This window comes from Cebus imitator, unplaced genomic scaffold, assembly GCF_001604975.1.
Source record: "Cebus imitator isolate Cc_AM_T3 unplaced genomic scaffold, Cebus_imitator-1.0 Scaffold862, whole genome shotgun sequence".
Lineage (NCBI taxonomy): Eukaryota > Metazoa > Chordata > Mammalia > Primates > Cebidae > Cebus > Cebus imitator.
The window spans coordinates 160,845-181,212 of NW_016108177.1; positions in this window are offsets into that span (position 1 = coordinate 160,845).

Here is a 20,368-nt window from a genome sequence, read left to right on the forward strand (position 1 = left end):
CTCGTGATCCACCCGCCTCAGCCTCCCAAAGTGCTGGGATTACAGGCTTGAGCCACCGCGCCCGGCGTGCATTCAATTCTTATTTTAAATAAGGCTAGGTATAGGCACTGTACCTGACATTGCTACGTTTCTACCAATGTTTCAACTTAAAGTGCTAGTGTTTAAAAAAATTTTCAAAGGATAAGACCTTCCGTACTCTGCTTATTTGAAGAATCAGTGGTAGGAGCAGTGAAGTAAATTCTGTGGAGTACATTTCTAAAATAGCACATTTCTGAAATCATAAATAAGTTTTTTTCAGGTTCTAACCCTTTGCTATACACAAACAGACAGAAATGCATCTGTTATGTAAATGAGAAAAAGCTATTATGCCAATGGAGCATGCTTTTTAAATCCTTTAAAAACACTCGCCAGATCAACTTGCATTTGAGCTTGTGTGTTCTTTTTGTTAATGTGTGTTCTTTCTCAGAATTGCCAATGTGTACTTAGCTTAACTCAAGAACAGTTTTTTCTGGATTCCTTATTTGATTTATTTAACCTAACTATATTCTGATATTGCAAGTATTACCATAAGTGGGTAATAGTAAAAGCTTCTCCTTTAGCAACTAAACTACTTTAAACTTTGTAGCTCTTAGAGTCTATCTGACACTTTGGAGTTTAAAATATGCAAACCTTAGACAATAAGACATGAGGAATTTTTATCTGCACATCTGGGTGTAGGGGCAAATGCAGCTGGTTTGCCCTTTAGGAAGACAAGGGTCTGTAGCAATCACAAGGACTTTGTTCATTGAAATGAGACTGTTTTCCCCACAGCTGCTTCCTGAAACAACAAAAGGAGCTGAGCTAAGTCAACCTCTGGGGCATCAGGTCAGCCCTTCAGGGGCAGGACAAAAAGTCAGAGAGGTATCCTGGCTGCTCCCTCAGCTTGGGCTGAGGCAGAGTAGGATGGGGGATTTGCTGGTGACTGGTGCCTCTGCCCCTTGCCAATGCCACCCATGTGAATGTTCCCTTGTTCATTTTGTTTGAACAGATTTTTGTGACTTCTCTCAGGCTCTGAGATGATACTTGCTATTCACATCATCATTTTACATATTTCTATTAATACATGGTAGAACCAATCAACCAACCAACCAATCAACCAACTGAAATCCTAATTCTGGAGACACATTAGATAAAGGATCCTAGAATTCTCCCTTCCTTCCTGTAAGATAGTCTGCTCTGAACCCAGGGTCTGGGGCCATAGGAAGAGCATTCCTGAGCCTCCATCTCTGTGGAAATGCCAGGTCTTCTCTAGGGGCTGCACCTTGTCTTCTCCTTTCTCCTTTCCACTAAGACTTTTAGATGTCCCCATCCCCAGTCTGACCCCTAACCAGACATCTTTTCCCAGTGGGGCCTTTTGTAGGAGCTGAAAGACCTGACCAACCTCCATCAGCTCCATACCCTCTGTTGTTAGCTAGGACCTGCTGTGGAGAACAAGTGCCCTTGAGATCCCTCTTCTCTTAGTTTCCAGGACAGTAAATGAGAAATACCCTATTATGTGCTCTGACAGTACTGGGGATGGATGGATGGATGGATGGATAGATAGATAGATGATAGGGAATGATGTTAGTCTTTGGCCAGGCTGGACCTGAGGGGAACTGCTTAGCATCCGCAGCTTTTCTTGCACCACCAGAGGCTTCACCAGCCCAGAAATTCCATTTCCTACTCACTCAGAGGAAGGGCTACTGGCTGTAGGCTCTTACCACTGTCTGGCTCCGTGCTAGAAAATGACCATCAGAAGGCTTCTCCTGGGTCTGTTTTCCCCTGGCCCCAGCACAGCCCTCTGAAATTAATCTATGGGGAATGTATTTCCCCATCTCCAGTGTGGCTGTGGCCCTTTTCATATAGTCTACTCAGCCCCACGTGAGATGGGGATAATAGAAGGCTGGGCCCTGGGGAAGGGACCCAGGGAGACATGACCAGGTACTTGCAGGGAAGATCAGCTTTCTCCAGCTCCTTTCTCATGGCAGGCACTCAATTAGAGGGCTTCCCAGGTGCTGGAAAGCTCTGTGCTGGGAGGATGCTACTTCTTATACCCCTCTGCACAGTAGAGATGATGAGGACTGGGTCTGCTTTTCTCCCTGCACTCTGATGTAACAAAGGTTTTGTCACGAGGAGCTATTAAATAGACACTCATGGTAGTAAATGTGGAGACTGGGCAGCTTTGAAATCCTCAGACACATGTACATGTGTATGTGTGTATGTGTCATGGAAGACACAGGATAAAGTCTGTTGTCTGTGGTCCTGAGGGGTTGAGGCAATGATCACCAGAGCTGGCTCTATCTTTGCCCTCGTGCATATTCTGCTCACTCAGCTCCCATTTTGTTATACCATTCATCAGTTGGCAACCTGAGGGGATCTTAGGGAGGGAGTTGTAGGCTAGTCCATCTTCTCCTCCATGGATCAACATAGGCCAGACCCAGCTATAGGAGGCTGGACCACAACCAACATGGGATTTTTGCTGAGTTTAGAGAGAAAGTCACTATATCACTGAGGGATCTCATTGAAGACTTGATTAGCTAGAGAAGGAGATTATGGAGAAGAAAGAAAGATGGCAGGAGAAGAGAAGGGGGTGACCATGACAACAGAGGAGGAGTGGAGAGGGTGTCCCCAAAACTTAACTCTAAATAATTAAGAGCCAGCCCTGGGCTCAGTATCCAGTTTAGATCTAGGCAGGATCCCTGGGGCACTGAAGCTGAGGAGGTAACTAGTGGTTTAAAGGTGGAGTAGAGAGGTTCAGGATGCCTGGTGTGGATTGTGGGGAAGGTTACAACCAGAACCTTTTATGGACTGCTCACAGCACTCCACATACAGGCAAAGGCCAGAGTATTGATGCCTAGACAAAATGCTGTTACACAGCATGGGGAGTTCATTTTGTTGAGATTGAAGAACTTTGAGAGGAAATAAAATCTCTGAAGAGAAGCTAAATTCCATCTACAGAGGTAGTGTGGCATATTGCCTCTCCTCCATTCTGTTGAAAGAGCTCTCGTCAGTGACTGCTACGTTGCTAAATTCGTTGATCTCAGATCACCACATACTCTGCCTCTCTGCAACATTTTTAACAGAAAACACTTTCTTCACTGGTTTCCAGGACATGCTTTGCCCTCCTCTTACCTTACGAGTCACTGCTTAGTCCCCTTGGCTGGCTTTGAGTGTCACCCGATCTCCAAGCATTGGCACACTGCCATCTTTGTCTTTGGGCCTCTTCTCCATGTAGGCTCACTCCTTAGTATGAATTTCAGGTTTTTGAATAGTATCTAATGAATCCAAATTTCTGATACCAGCCTGAACATTTTCCCTGAATTCTAGGCTTAAATATCAAACTACCTACTCAACGTCTGTATGTGGATGACTGATAGCCATCTAAACTTAACACACCCCAAACCATACTCTTGATTTCCATGGCCCCAAACTTGTTTCTTCAATGGTGCTCCCAGTCTCAGCAAATGGCAGTGTAATTTTTCCATTTGCTCAGGTCAAAATAAAAAAACTTGAAGACATCATTAACTCCCGCTGATCCACGAGCAGGAATGGTTGGATCTATCTCTAAAAGAAATCCATACATGCAATAAACCCATAATTAGGTATCTCACCATGTCCACCACAGTTACTACCTGGTTCAAGTTAATGCCATCTTTGTCTGGATCATCATAAGGGGCTCCTTACTGATTTTTCTGCTCTAACTCTTACCCTCTTACAATTTATTCTTCACTTGGTAGATGGAGTAAACTCAATAAAAATCAGTCATGCCACTCCTCTTCCAATGGAAGTCTTCCAATGGATTCTGGTTTCAGAGTAAAAGCCAAACATCTTACAAGATCTCAGGGAATCCCCAAGACCCGCAGTGATTTGGTCCTCACCCGTCTGTATGACCTCACCTCCTGCCTGTCCTGCCCAAGTCACACTGGCTTTTCAGTATAGTGTGACAAACTTGCTTCTGCCCAAGGGCGTTTTTGCTATTCCCCTGCTTGAAATGCCATGCCTCCAAATAGCCACATGGCTCTGCCAGACCTCACTTCCTTCAGGTCTCTAATCAAATGTCTTATTAGTTGACTAGAACATTTAAAATAAGCTTTCTTCCTCATCTTTGAAACTTCCTTTTGCCTTTATCCTCTCTTATGTTTCATACCACTTATCATCTGAAGCACTGTGTATTTTCTTGTTTATTTGTTTGTCACCTGTCTCCTCTCACTAGAATGCAAACTCCACAAGAGCAGGGGTTTTATCTACTTTGTTCATTCTTCACCCCTGAATTTTGGAGAGTACCTTCATTTTGTAGATGCCCAATTAGTATTTATTGAGTAAATGAAAGAATGGTGGTTGAGAGTGCAGATCCCAGAAAAAGATTCCGCAAGTTCAAATTCCAGATCTTCTCTTTAACAACTGTGTGCCTTTGGGCAAGTTTTTAAACCTCTCTGTATCTTAGTTTCCTTATAGTAATTGAAGATAACAAGTACCTGCCTTATAGAATTGCTGTGAAGATTAAGTTAATACATTTAAATTTCAGATCAGTCCTCAGCACATAGATTTGATAGATGTCAATCATCATCATCATCATCATCATCTAAAATTATTAGCTGGAATGTTAGAAATATAAGAACAGAGAATTTTGGAAATCTGGGAGAAGTGAGAGGATGCAGAACATATGGATGGGATTGGTGGAAGCTTTATGTGGCAGATTGTATTCTTCAAAGATGGTTGCAACAGTATCTCAGTTTCACATGCTATTCTGGAAACTAGAGGTAGAGTGCATGTACTTTCCCTTCGAGTCCAGACGGGTGTTTATGACTGCCTCAAGTGATGTAACTTCTAAGACTAGGACATAAAAATGCCACACACTTTGACCTTATTTTCTTGAGATGTTCCCTTTTAGAACCACCCATCATGTTATGAGAAAGTCCAAACTAGCCCATGTAGACAGACTACATAGAGAGGCCATATGGGTATTCCTGCTGACAGCCCAGCTGAGGTCCTTGCCAACAGGCAGCAACAACTGCCAGATGTGTGAATGAAGATGCCTCTAGATGCCTCCAGTCCCTTTTGAGTCACCCCCGCCTTCAAGTATTCCCACATAAAGCACCGGATTTCATGGAGCATAGACCTGGTGTCTCTGCTGTACTCTGAAATTTCTGAACCAGGCAATCCATGAGAATAATACTATGGTTGTTTTATGACACTAAATTATGGAGCAGTTTGCAGTGCAGCAACAGTAATAGGGTACTCAAGTTCAACTGTCAAGAGACCAGTCAACAGTGTAGCAAATAGATAACAGGCAGGAAAAGCCACACACAGCCAAGTGCGAGAAATGGTCCTATTTCATTACTGGCTCACGGATGACTAAACGAGAGATTTGGAACCCATAGTGGCATATCTGATCAGCAGGGGTTTAATGGGAAGAAGATGATTGGAACATAATTCCAGAGTGAAAGAAAGATATATGGACAAGCAGATGAGGTTAAAGTGGTTCTGTGTGTGAGGAAGACATAAGTAATTTTAAAACAAAAATTTATAAAATGTCTGTGGGAGGAAATTACATTTTCGTGTGAATCTGAAAACCACCCACATATAATAAAACATTCACTGATTTTATGACACAATATACTCTTGGAGGTTGCTTGAGAAGGCAGATGGCCAGATGAATTAAACTTATCTATTTCTTGGCTTACTAGACTAAATTTGGCATCCTTTTTTGGGAACCACTGAGTGAGTGAGGTGGTAAACAAAGCATACTTTTATTTTTCAAGATTGAATGGCTAAAGCACTGAAACATGAGTGTAAAAAAGTGGAGGCACTCTTTTTTTTCTGTTAATATATTTGTATCTTTTTTTTTTTCTTCTTCGTTTTCACACCTGGTGAACAGGAAGTAGAGGTGCTCTTTATTGTAGATCACCTGACCTCTCCAAAACACTGAGTAAAAAATGAGACTATAGAAGCTGTTAATTGAATACAAACAGTACTACTTGATGAAACAAATGGTGGAAAATACCTTATTATGATGGAAATTAAAGGTGATGTTTTTAAGATTTGGGGATATGAAAATAGGCTGGGCTATAAACCAGGCCAGGTGTTAGCTATAATTCTTTTAGTAATAATGTTTATGCCCAATTAAATTCAATATCCTTGTGGGAGAAGGGAGATAGGAGATAAAATAGGAAAATAAGTTAATGAAAAATTGAAAGAATATGAAAAGGCAATAACCCATAAGAGTACTGTAAATTACAGACACAGTGGAAGTTCAAGAATAACAGTTTCTGGATCAGTATTTTCGTGCAGTTAACATTTTTTTCCTTGATGATTAATAGCATAAAGAGGCTGTTACGGGTAAAAATATGCCTCTTAAAATATGGTAAAATTGACTGGGTGAGGAAAAAATGAGGTCACCGAAAAGTGTTAATTATAAATTAGGAAACCAAAAATTCTCACAGGGACTGAAAACCAACAACCAAAAAAACCCTCAGTATACCAAACTTTTTTTTTTTTTGAGGTAGGATCTCTGTCGCCTAGGCTGGAGGGTGGTGGTGAGATCACAGCTCACTGCAGTCTTGACCTCTTGGGCTCAATTGACCCTTCTGCCTCAGCCTCCTGAGTACCTGGGACTACAGGTTCGTGCCAGCATGCCTGGCTAATTTTTGTATTTTTTTTTTTTTTTTTGTAGTCAGCTTCCTGAGTAGTTGTGACCACAGGCATGCACCACCACAGCCAGCTAATTTTTTTATTTTTTGTAGAGATGTGGCTTTGCCATGTTGCCCAGGCTGGTCTCGAACACCTGGTCTCAAGTGATCTATTCTTTTTGACCTGGCAAAGTGCTACAACTACAGGCATGAACTACCATGCCTAGCCAAACCAAACTTTAAACCAAATTGTGGCATGATGCTATACTAATATAACTCAGTGAGCAATCACAAAGTGAACACATCCCTGTAACCATCACTCTAGTCAGGAAATAAGACATCACCAACACTTCAGAGCTCCTCCACCCACAACCATGTGCCTCTTCCTAATTCTTACTTTCTCAACCCTCACCAAATGTGACTGCCATCTTGACTTTTAGCACCAAAGATTAGTTTTGTTTGTTTCTGCTCTTTATATAAGTGTACTGACACAATAGGTCTCCTTTTAAGTTTGGCTTTTGGTTTCCTTAACATTATGCTTGTGAAATTCATCAATGTCATTGTACTAGCAGTTAATTTTTATTTCTGGAGAGTATCCAATTGTATGACTGTACCATAATTTTATTCATTCATTCTACTGTGGAAGGACTTTTGGTTTTTTTCATATATCATGTTGTAAAGAACATTCTTGTTCATGTTTTATGATGTAGAGATTTTGTTGGAGTGTATTCTTAGGCATAGAATTAATGTCATGTGATATGTGTATTTTCAGTTTCTCAGCTGATATTGAGAAAGTGAACAAGTGATAGAGCCATTAACTGGCACTTCCTCTAATAGTGAAGGATAGTTCCTGTTGCTCTCCTTGTCAATAGTTGATATTATTCTTTCTAATTTTAGCTATTCTAATGAGTGCATGTTGCCATTGTTCTGTGGTTTTAATTTCTATTTTTCTAGTTACTAATGAGGTTAGTACCTTTCATATATTTATAGGTTAATTGGTTATCTTTTGTTAACTTTCTGTTCAAGTCTCTTATCTGTGTTTCATTGAGTTGTCTGGTATTTTTCTTATTGATTGATAGGCACAACTTGCAAGTTCTGCATGTGAACCCTTTGTTGATACGTATGATGCAGGATCTTCTCCAGTTCTATGATTTGCCTTTTTCACTCTCTTAAAGATAGGTGACTTTTCATGAGCAAAAGTCCTTCTCATAGTCCCATATTTAAAATAGTTTTTCCTTTAAGGCAGTGATTCTTAATGATGGGGTGAGTATTTTTCAGGCAATATTTGGGACATATTGAGTATCTATCTGTCTATCTGTCTATCTGTCTATCTATCTATCTATCTTATCTGTTTTTTTCCTTGTTTATCTGAGATTCTAATTGAACTTGGCATCCTGTTTTCTTCCTCCTAAATCTGGTAACCATACTCACAGGGAACATTAGAGAATGTACTGGAGGAAGTTCGGTTGTCATAACTGGGGAGTGATGGTGGGAAATCTGTTGGCATTTCGTGGGTAGAGGTCAGGGATGCTGCTGAGCATCCTACAATGCACAGAGCAGCTCCCCACCACAGAATTGTATCTAGTTTGAAATGTCAATAGTATGAGGTTGAAAAGCTTGCTTTAAAGTTAGTGCTTTCTTTATGTGCCTTGAAGAAACCTATCTAAACTCCAAAGTAATAAAGATATTTTTCTATTGTATCATCTCAAAGTTTTGTTGTTTTACCTTTCCCATGTAGATCACTTGGAATTAATTTTTGTGTGTCTCTGAGATAGGGGTCAAATTTCATTTTTCCTTCTAGATATTCACTTGACCCAGCAATATTGATTGAAATGACCATCCATCCCACTTCTCTGCAGTTCCTCCTTTGCCATAAACCAAGTGTTTATGGATAAAGGTGTTCGTTTCTGATCTGTATTCTGTTCTATTGCTTTAGTTGATTATATTTGCATTCACACCATATTTTACTGATTGTAGTAGTTTTAAATAACTCTTGGTGTCTGGAATTATCTCTTTTTTTGCCTTTAAAACATTTATATAAACGTCTGGGGTGCAAGTGAAACAGACCCTGATACAAAGATTTGAGTGCAAGTAGTTTATTTGTGATGTGATTCCTGGAAGCACTGATGGGTGAGTGAAGAAGTGAAACAGAGAAGGAAAGAAGGAAATAAAATATGGGATATATTAAGGAACAAATTACCTCTGTGGCACCTGGGGCTTTATCTCATCCAGGACTTTCGGAAGATGATGTGGGACATGTCTTAGCACTATTCCACCAGAAGGGACATTAATGAAATAACGAAACTGGGTTATTTATCCAGCAATTCTCACCCATAATGGGTTAAGACAACTTTAGGGACATTAACTCCCTGACATTTCTTGTCTGCTGTGTACTCTGGCTGAGCATGCTCCTGTGGCCTGAGAAAGCTTTTGGGGAGAGTTGTGGGTGTTTGGCATAAGAAGGCTTCTGTAGATACTCACTTTGGTGAGCATTAATGATACATTGACAGGACACCAACATTATCAGTTACTCTCTACCTTTTGAAATGATCTGATCCAATACCTCACATTGAGTTCGTTTCATCTTGTCACTGATTGTTCAAGGGGGTAGCCATTTCAATTTATAATAAGAGGTCTTATAAAGGGAAGTGTATTACTTAGGGTTCTTGAGAGAAACTGACCCAGTAGGGTAGATATTATTTGTAATTGAGAGAGAGAGAGAGAGAGAGAGAGAGAGAGAGAGAGAGAGAGAGAGAGAGAGAGAAAGGAGAGAGGAGAGAAGAGAGAGGAGAGAGATTAAAAAACTGGCTTTTATTGTGGAAGCTAGCAAGTCTGAAATCGTAGGACAAGCCAGCAGGCTGGACATTCAGATAAGAATTTAAGAGTTGATGCTGCAGTCTTGAGTCTGGATTCCTCAGGGCAGCAGGCTGGAAACCCAGGCAGCATTTCTATGTTGCAGTCTTGAGGAGAATTCTTTTTCCTTTGGGGAACCTCAGCCTTTGCTTTTCAGGTCTTCAACTAATTGGATATGGCCCACCTAAATTATGGAGGGTAAGTAATTTGCTTTACTTAAAGTCTACTGATTTAAGTGTTAATCACACAGATTCAATGCAATCCCTATAAAAATACCAGTGATATTTTTCACAGAAATAGAAAAAAATCCTAAAATTTTTATGGAACCACAAAGACCTCAAATAGCAAAAGTAATGTGAACAAAAAGCTCAAAGGTGAAGGCATCACACTACTAGACTTCAAAATATACCGCAAAGTTGAAACAACCAAAATAGCATGGTACTGGCATAAAAAACAGACATGTAGACTGATGGAACAGAAATGAGAACCCAGAAATTAATCTACATAACTATAGCCAACTAATTTATGGCAAAGGCACCAAGAACACTCATTAGTGAAAGGACAGCCTCTTCAATAAATGGTGCTGGAAAAACTTGATATCCATATGCAGAAGAATGAAACTAGACTCCTGTCTCTCACCCTATATAAAAATCAACTCACAGTGGATCAAATATCTAAATATAAGACATAAAACTGCAAAACTACTAGTAGAAAACATAGGGGAAACACTTCAGGACATTTGTCTGGGAAAAGATTTTGTGAATAAGACCTCAAAAGCACAGGCAACAAAAGCAAAATAAACAAGTGGGATTATATCAAACTAAAAAGCTTCCGTACAACAAAGGAAACCGTATACAAAAGGAAAAGACATGGATGGAATTAGAGGACATTATGTTAAGTGAAATAAGCCAGGAACAGACAGTTAAACACCATATGTTCTCACTCATATGGGAAGCTAAAGAAAAGTTGATCTCATGGAATAAAGAAGTAGAACAAGAGGATACTAGATACTAGAGAAGGGGGTGGGGATAGGAGGACATTTGTTAAAGAATACAAAATTAGAGCTAGATAGGAAGAATAAGTTCTAGGATTCTATAGCACTATGGGATGACTAAACAATAATATATTTATATAGTTTCAAATACCTAGAAGGAGAATATTGAATGTCCCAACGTGAAGAAGTGATGTTTTAGATGATGGATATGCTAATTACTCTGACCTAATCACTATACAGTATATGTATCAAAACACCACTATGTATGTACTCCATAAATATGTACACTTATATATCAATAACAAATTTAAAAATGAAAATGTCATACAAATATTAATAACATCTTAAAAATATCTTTATATGGACAAGCTACAGTCCATACTTTTACAGTCAGTCCTGAGGTCATTATTAGCAATCATTATCTTCCTTTAGCACCTTTTCTGCATTCCCCACCCCAACTCCTTGGCAAGCATTTCTACTGGTTTAGGTTGTTTATTCGACAAGGTAACTCAGAACTTTATCTGTAAGGTTCCATGCCATTGTTAAGGTAGGATTGCTGCAATTGTGTGTTATAGTTATCACCGAGTAGAAGCATCAAGAAGTGTCTTGTACTGCTTCCTGGGCCACGATTGCCTTGTTGTATGGCAACAACTTGATCTCTTCATGATAATCAGGGGAATTTGGTAACTTCACTGTTGCCTAGAGATCTACTGTTAAGAGAAGCTTGACATGACAGTTGGCAGCCATAACTTTATTATTTAGTGAAACCCTTATTGTATCCCTGGTGAAAGCAAATCCCCCACTCTGTGCCTGAAAATGAGGACCTTTAATTAAGTGGGAACTAAAATTGTGGGGACAGAAAAGCCAAACTCACCAGGTTGGTTACTAGGAGTGTCTGCCTTATGCTATGACTTAGTGGCTCTGATAGGATTCAGCTCATGAGGGACAGTTGTGATCACACAGTCACCCTTATGTCCCATGGTCAGAAACTCAGTGTCTGCTAGGGCCCAGTAGCACCCTGGGAGCTACTTTGCCTATGGTAAATAGTTCTCTGCTGCATATGGCATAACCTAACTATGGAACCCTAGAGGTCTGTGGTGTAATTCACTTATGAGGGCTTGTCAGTCATTTCACAGGTGCCCACCCTTATCTGTCATGGATACCTTTAGCACCCATGGGATCTGCTGGGTCATATGATCAAGTGCCAGGCTGCTCATACAGCAGTCTGAACCTGCTGCAGGACTCTCTTGTTTTGGGAGATTCTCTAAAAAGCTGACAGTGGCCTTCTGATAAACCTAATAAATGGGCTGGAGCAGTAGTTCAAGAAATTTCTAATCATCTGAGTGGTCAAAAAGTGGAGTAGTCACCCAGGCTTGGGGATCAGCAAGTGGGGATGATGTAGGAGAATTTAAACAATGGGTTAGGGCAGTACATGGGTAAATTAACTAAGTTCCTTTAAATAAATTTTTCAGTTCCTAAGAGAATCAGTGACATACTTGGTTAAGAGTCAAGAACTTTGTGTGACCACAGAAGTCCTTTAACCTTACTGGGTCCTACTCATACAACTAGGATTTTGGATTAGGCAATAGCAATAATAGATAACTATGTTGAGCCCTTATGTGTTTTAAGCAAGTGTTAGCTTGCTTTCAATAACCACGAGATAGTGTATTAGTTCATTCTCACGCTGCTGATAGAGACATACCCAGGTTGGGCAATTTATAAAGGAAAGAGGTTTAATGACTGCTCCTATTGGATTTCGGACTTGCGTGGGGCTTGTAGCCCCTTTATTTTGGCCAATTTCTCCAAGTCTAAAGTCTTACCTGAGACGAGACAAGTCCCTTCTGCCTATGAGCCTGTAAAAGTAGAAGCATCTACTTTTACAAAAAGTAAGTTAGTCACTTTCTAGATACAATGGGCATACAGACATTGGGTAAATACACCCATCTCAAATGGGAGAAATTGGCCAAAATAAAGGGGCTACAAGCCCCATGCAAGTCTGAAATCCAATAGAGCAGTCATTAAACCTTAAAGTTCCAAAATGATCTCTTTTGACTTCATGTCTCACATCCAGGTCATACTGATGCAAGAGGTGGGTTTCCATGGTCTTGGGCAGCCCTGCCCTTGTGGCTTTGCAGGGTAGAGACCCCACTCCTGGCTGCTTTTACAGGCTGGCATTGAGTCCCTGTGGCTGCACATGACACAAGCTGTTGCCTGTCTACCATTCTGGGGTCTGAGGATGGTGGCCCTCTTCTTACAACTCCACTAGGCAGTGACCCAGTGTGGACCCTGGGGGCTCCCAACTTACATTTCCCTTCCACACTGCCCTAGCAGAGGTTCTCCATGAGGTCTCTGCCCTCACACCCTTGCAGCACACCCCTGCCTGAACATCCAGGCATTTCCATACATTATTTGAAATTTAGGCAGAGGTTCCCAAACCTCAATTCTTGATTTCTGTGTACCCACAGGCCCATCACCACGTGTAAGCTCTTCTGGCCACATCTGGGATGCAAAGCACCAAGTCCCAAGACTGCACAAAGCAGCAAGGCCTTGGGCCCACCCCCTGAAGCCATTTTTTCTCCTAGGCCTCTCTGCCTGTGATGGGAGGGGCTGCTGTGAAGACCTTTGACATGCCCTGGAGACATTTTCCCATTGTCTTGGCAATTAACATTTGGCTCCTCATGACTTATACAAATTTCTGCAGCTGGCTTGAATTTCTCCTCAGAAAATGGGTTTTTCTTTTCTAGCACATCACCAGCCTGCAAATTTTCTGAACTTTTATGCTCTGCTTCCCTTTTAAAAATAAATTCCAATCTAAACCATATCTTTGTGAATGAATGAAACTGTATGCTTTTAAAAGGACCCAAGTCAAATCTTGAATGCTTTGCTGCTTAGAAATTTCTTCTGCCAGATACCCTGAATCATTTCTCTCAAGTTCAAAGTTCTGCAGATCTCTAGGGCAGGAGCAAAAATGCCACTAGTCTCTGTGCTAAAGCATAACAAGAGTTACTTTTGCATAGAGAATTAGGTTCCTCATCTCCATCTGAGACCACCTCAGCCTGGACTTTGTTGTCCATATCACTATCAGTATTTTGGTCAAAGCCATTCAACCAGTCTCCAGGAAGTTCCAAACTTTCTCACATTTTCCTGTCTTCTTCTGAGTCCTCCAAACTGTTCCAACCTCTGCTTGATATTCAGTTCCAAAGTCACTTCCTCATTTTTGGGTATCTTTACAGCAGTGCCCCACTACCTGGTACCAATTAACTGTATTAATCCATTCTCACAGTGCTAATAAAGGCATACTTAAATTTATAAGGAAAGAGGTTTAATTGATTAACAGTTCTGCAGGGCTGGGGAGACCTCAGGAAACTTACAGTCATGGCAGAGGAGAAACAAACACATCCTTCTTCACATGGTGGCAGGAAGAAGTGCCAAGCAAAAGGGGGAAAAGCCCCTTATAAAACCATCAGATCATGTGAGAACTCACTATCAGAAGAGCAGCATGGGGGTAACTGCTGCCATGATTCAATTACCTCCCACTGGGTCTCTCCCATGACATGTTGGGATTATGAGATCTACAATTCAAGATGAGATTTGGGTGGGGACATAGCAAAACTATGTCAGATAAGTACTATCATTATCTATATTTTGGCTATGGAGAAACTGAGGCACAGAGACAGTATGCATTTTGCACAAAGTCACACAGCTGTCATGTGATAGCTCTGGGATTTGAACTTAGGCAGTTGGTCTCAGTGCTAGCTTAACCACTGTGGCACAGTACATTTCAAAGATAAGTTTGAGTGTTTCAGCTCTAATTATACAGTGATTCTAGAGGGAAATGAGACGATATATACCACATATTGTCACCTTTCATTATTCTATACAAATGACACCCCTTCACATCTTAAATTTTTCTCAAAACAAGGTTATTACGATTTTTTTCCCCCAACCAGACCTTGGACAAGCTGTGCTCCTCTGAGACAGTAACATCAGGCAAAAGTCTCATAGACCGTGATATCTGACAGGGTGAGTATTGAACCAGGCGTATTCACTTTTGTATCCCGAAGCCTGGGACGCTGTGAGCCCTCAGTAGGATTTGTTTATTGATTGATGGCAGGGCTGCGCCAGAGAAACATTTTGACTCGAAAGGTGCCATGCTGCAGGTGGCCAGCTGGGGGAGCCTTAGCCCAAAGGCAGGGCAGGCTGAAACAAGCAGAGGCTGCGGAATGACTGGCGGTCAGCGGTCCCGAGTCCACCGGGTGTTGGGCTGGATGTGAAGGGTTGAGTTGCCGGTGAGGAGAGGCCTTGCCTGCCCCGGAGGCCGGTTCCTGCTCAGCCAGGGCATGGAACAGTGGAGAGTCCCCTCTGGACCCTAGGAGGAACCTGCGCATGTCAAGACAGTCTTAGGGACTGGAGTTGGTGGCGGGAGGGGAGGCAGCACTCTGAGCACCTCAGCGCGCCTGGAGGGGGACAGGCATCGGGAGGCCAGCGGCTGAGCTGGGTTCTGGGCGCTGGCAGGGCTCTGCAGGGCAGGGAAGAGAAGGGCGTGGATCATGGGGCTTCCCAGCAGCCAGCCCCTGTGACTGCGAGAAAGTCCTGCCCCTGGGCGGAAAGGCCCCCATCTCTCCCTAGTGGTGAGAGGGCAGGACCCCGAAGGGGCCCCAAGCCGTGTCTGTCAGTGTGTGCCTCCTTCAGGCGATTTCCCACCCCACTCCCATCTTTTCTGCCATTCAGAGGGGCTGGAGTGTGTAGGAGACTAGGTGGGGAGATTCCCCTTTCCCCAGGGGCCCTGGCAGAGGGGTCTGGCACTGCAGGGGTGCATGCAATTAGTGGGTGCACGTCCACAGAACCTGGGTGGGCAGCAGCGAGGGGCCTTGGGTGGGCAAGAAGGGCTGAGCTGCTTCTTATTCCAACCCCATGGAATGCGGCTCAACCACGAGGTGACTTGCTGAGGCTGGGCAATGCTCCGTTCCCATTTTACGCAGGGAAGCCAGGTAGAGACCTGAGAGAAGTTAGGAGGAAGAACCCAGAACCCTACCCTCATGTGAAGTGGACTCAGACCAGAGACCCTCCTCTTCTTCATGTTTTATTTTATTTTGTGTTTTTAGAGACAGGGTCTCACTCTGTTGCCCAGACTGGAGTGCAGTAGCACCATCACAGCTAACTGCAGCCTCAACTTCCTGGGCTCAAGCAATCTTCCTGCCTCAGTCTCCTGAGTAGCTGGAACCACAGGTGTGCACCACCATGCCCTGCTAATTAATTTTTTTTTTTTTTTGTGGAGATGGGGGTCTCACTATGTTGCCCAGGCTGGTCTCAAACTCCTGGCCTTAAGTGATCCTCCTGCTTCAGCCTCCCAAAGTGCTGGGATTACAGGTGTGAGCAGCTGAGCCTAGTTACTCCTTTTTTGACTCTATTTCCCCTTCCCCAAGGAACAGGCTGAAGGAGAGGGCTCTGTTAGCTGCTCGTGTGAGTCACAACTCCTGAGGCCCTGTAGTTGCTGTGGTCCCAGCAGTCCAGCCTCCTACCCTTTTCAGGCCACTTCATCCCCAGGTGCTAGCACCTTCACCCTCTTGCTTTTCCCTCCGAGGGAGTCTCATGAACTATTTCCTTTGGGGAAGTTGAAGAAAGACCACAGTCAAGCTTGGAGGGGACCATCTCTGCTACTCAATGCCCCAGTAGAGGACTTCCCAGCTGTCATCTCAAAATTTCTTATTCTAGGTACTTGTGGGTGAAGTCTAATTCTAGAGTTCCTCAGAGTCACTTTATCTCCGGGGGCAGTAAAAATCTGCCCATGGCACTGATCTTGGAGGAGACCTCTTATCTTCAGGTACACCGCATCTGCTGGAGGTAGCAGAGGCCCTGCTGTTGTTCCTTCCTGCCTTTAAGTTGTAGCACCTTCTTGGCTGGTCTGGAGAACCCCTCTACCCACACTGCAGGCTGGAGGTCACCTTGCATGCTCCAGCTCCTAGGCTGGGCGAGCCTTAGGGCCTTTGGGTGGACTCCTGTTTTAGTAGCTTAGAAAAGCAGATCCTGGCTCATCTTGCTCCCCTCACTTGCTAGGACTTAGAGCAGAGAGAGAGAGGACAGCTTTTTCTCAAGTCCCTCTCCCTTTTCAGACAGGCAGTACAGCTAGAGAAATTTGTAAAGACCAGGGAAGCCTGTTCTGCATAGTGAGAGTCTTGCATACTTGGGACATCAGAACAGCCTCCAGGGGTTCTAAGTGTGTGTGAACTATTTTCAGGGGAGAAATGCTGGAGGGCCTTGGGCTGACATTCTAGCCTCTCCACACTGCTCTTGACATCCTAAGATGAAGAGGGAAGGCCAAGGTCACCTTCAGGGCATTCTTTGAATGTGTCTGGGGCTGGAATGGGAGAATACGGTGTGGTCCTGGCTCTGAAAAACCAAAGTTACTCTGGGTCTGTGCCTTAAAGTTGTGGCTTCATGAGGTCAGATTTCCTCTCTTAGAGCTAGTATCCTGTTCCCTTTAGCAGAATGGAACCCTCTCTCCTCTGTGCCTCCCTGTGAATGCTGACCTGGCCTTAAGCACTGTCTCAGTGGTTAAGTTTTGCAGAGAGGGCTGGTTACCTCCCTGGTACCTCTGTTTTGTTATTGAACCCTAGTTTCCTGTTGCATATCTGTCTTTTCTTCATTTACTCCCCATTTTGTCATGTCTAGCTCCTTGCAGCTTTCTGAGAAAGCGTACTTGGAAAGCCATTTTTTTTTTTTGAGACTTTCAAAGATAGAAATAGATGTATTCATTCCTCACAATTGATTGGTAAACCGGCTGCTTAAGCATTTCTAGAGTTGAATTATGTTTTCTGGTATCAGGAGTAACTATGAGCTACGGGAGATCTTTCTGTTTCATGATAAACAGACACAATATGATGGACTCTTGGAGAAATCGCTGGTCATAAGAGAAGTAGGCGAGGTCTCTGATGAGCCTCCCAAAGTGCACATAGCCAAGAAACCAAATCATATCTGAGCCCAGCATACTGGAGCTGTGGATTGGGGTGGCCAAGAACCTTGTCATGTGTGTGGTAATAGCTTATAAGTATTTATTCCCAAATGGCTAAGAAATTACCCCAGCACTATTTATTTTTTCATAGTTTGTGTCTTTATTATATACTAGATGTTTTCTTTAGGCTAGAGCCATTACTGAGCTCTCTAGTCAGTTTCATGGATCCATTTGGGCAATTCTTGTAGCATCATATATATTTTAAAGTTTCTCTTCTCTTTATGTATTTATTTTATTTATGCTGTGTCTTAGGAAGCAATCTCAAACAGTCAAAAGGCTCTGATTTTGTTCTTGGGCTACCTAGTGCTTTTGACAGTCTTGGAAGATGCAATGGAAAGCATGTCTATCAATACTAAAAATGCCATGAGTTGGGAGGAATACACAAAACCCAGGAGAGCAAAGTAGCAATCTAAAAAGATCCTGCTAATGATTTATTAAAGTCTCAAAAGATTATATATATATATATATACATATAATTTTTTGTTTTTGTTTTTGAGACAGTCTCTTTGGGATTACAGGATTATAGGCACCCACAAACAGCCACACCCAGCTAATTTTTGTATTTTTAGTAGAGACGGGGTTTTACCATATTGGCCAGTCTCGTCTCGAACTCCTGACCTCAGGCAATCTGTCTTTGACCTCCCAAAGTGCTGGGATTACAGGCGTGAGCCACTGCACCCAGCATCTCTCTGTCTATATATAGATATACTTAAAAGATAGATATAGAGTCTCTCATTTGGTTTAAAGACCAACTGCACAAGAATAAAAGTGAGGATGCATGCCTTAACAGTTGCATATGTCAAGAACACATGGGGTTTCACTTGGATGCAAAGTCAGCTTGAGGCTGCTCTACGCTGATCAGATACAATGCCTACAGGAACCATGATGGTAACTGCACTAGTGCAGTGGGCTGTTAATTTATCTGTATTACATTATATTTAATTTAATATGTACATGTTAAATTAATATGTAACTTTGCACATTAAATATTAAACACATAGGAAGAATCTTTATTTTTAAAAAGCTGTGTGTGCTCTCCCCACTTTTTTTGAAGCACATGGCCAGCTCTCTTGATCTATATTTATCATTCTCCGCTTTTGATAGGGAAAAATTTCAAGAAGAATTTCATTTTTCTCCTTACTGCAAGGAAAGCAACAGCACAACAGCAGTGATACATGGAAACTAACACTCTGTGCTGGGAAAGCAAATAAAAGGAGGTAGGATTTCCTGTGTGCGAATTAGATGGTTGCATGCCCCTTCTCAACTGAGCAGTCTTCAGCTCCAACTGATACTTGCCGTGTGGGAATATGGGTCAATGATTGCCAGAACTGATGTTCAGGAGATACCAGCAATCTGGATTTCCCCATGAACTTTCCTGATTTTTAAATTTTGGCAACCATGTTCTTAAAACCTTGTGCAGGACAGGTTCAATGAGCAGGATGCTGGATCGTGATGTATTAAACATTGTAGCCAGCTCTGAGTACTTTATTTTATTTTAGTTTTTTGAGATGGAGTCTTGCTCTGTTGCCGGGGCTGGAGTGCAGTGGGGCGATTTCAACTCTCTGCAACATCTGCCTCCCGGGTTCAAGTGATTCTCCTGCCTCAGCCTCCTGAGCAGGGTTTACAAGTATGCACCACCATGCCCAGCTAATTTTTGTATTTTTAGTAGGGACGAGGTTTCACCATGTTGACCAGGCTGGTCCCAAACTCCTGACCTCAGATGATCCACCTGCCTCAGCCTCCAAAAGTACTGAAATTACAGGTGTGAGCCACCGTGTCTGGCCAGTCCTAAGTACTTGAAAGAAGCAGCAATAAACTACAGCACATTAAAATTGTGAGAGGAATTAGAAGCTTGGAAAAAGGGTGGAAGACCCAGAGATGATGTTTCTGAGAAAAGGACCGGGCGCGGTGGCTCAAGCCTGTAATCCCAGCACTGTGGGAGGCCGAGGCGGGTGGATCACAAGGTCAAGATATCGAGACCATCCTGGTCAACATGGTGAAACCCCGTCTCTACTAAAAATACAAAAATTAGCTGGGCATGGTGGCGCGTGCCTGTAATCCCAGCTACTCAGGAGGCTGAGGCAGGAGAATTGCCTGAACCCGGGAGGCGGAGGTTGCGGTGAGCCGAGATCGCGCCATTGCACTCCAGCCTGGGTAACAAGAGCGAAACTCCGTCTCAAAAAAAAAAAAAAAAAAAGAAAGCTCAGCTGAGATTTGGTACCAGACCTTCTGATTGTGTTTGAACTTCCCTGTTAGGGACAGAGCTTTTTTTTTTTTTTTTTTTTTTTTTTTAACTGGATACAGGAGGAGGGATGGGATCAGGACTAATGTTGGAAGGTATTTTGGAAGCAACTGTGAGATCTATATAAGCAGAACTAACAATCAGCTACCTTAGGACATCAGCACATATCTCTGCCTGGGAAAAGCAGTGAGTTTCCTGTCATTGGAGATGTTCAGCAGAGTCTTGAACCAGTTGTGGGTGTCATAAAGAGAACTGAAACACTGGAGGAGGGCATCATGCCCAGTCTTGATGGTCCTATCCATCCCTAAGGCATTATTATTCCACCCTTCTTTAGCTACTGTGTAGCATGTGGGCTTTTCCTTTCCCTAAGCTCCCTTAGAAGTTGTACCATTCTTTTTGCCATTTAAGGCATGCAGTAGGTAATAATTCAATGTATAGGGCTCCAATCCTGGGTGACCTGGCTTTTGCCCTTGGCAAAGCTTCATAGCATCTCTTAGCTTTACTTTATTTATAAAAATATGAATGAATACAAATTATCAGTGTGAAGAGTAATATGATCCATGCAGCTGTTGTGGGAGGTCATGGAGATCGTGACTGTCCAATGGCCTATTGACAGGTCT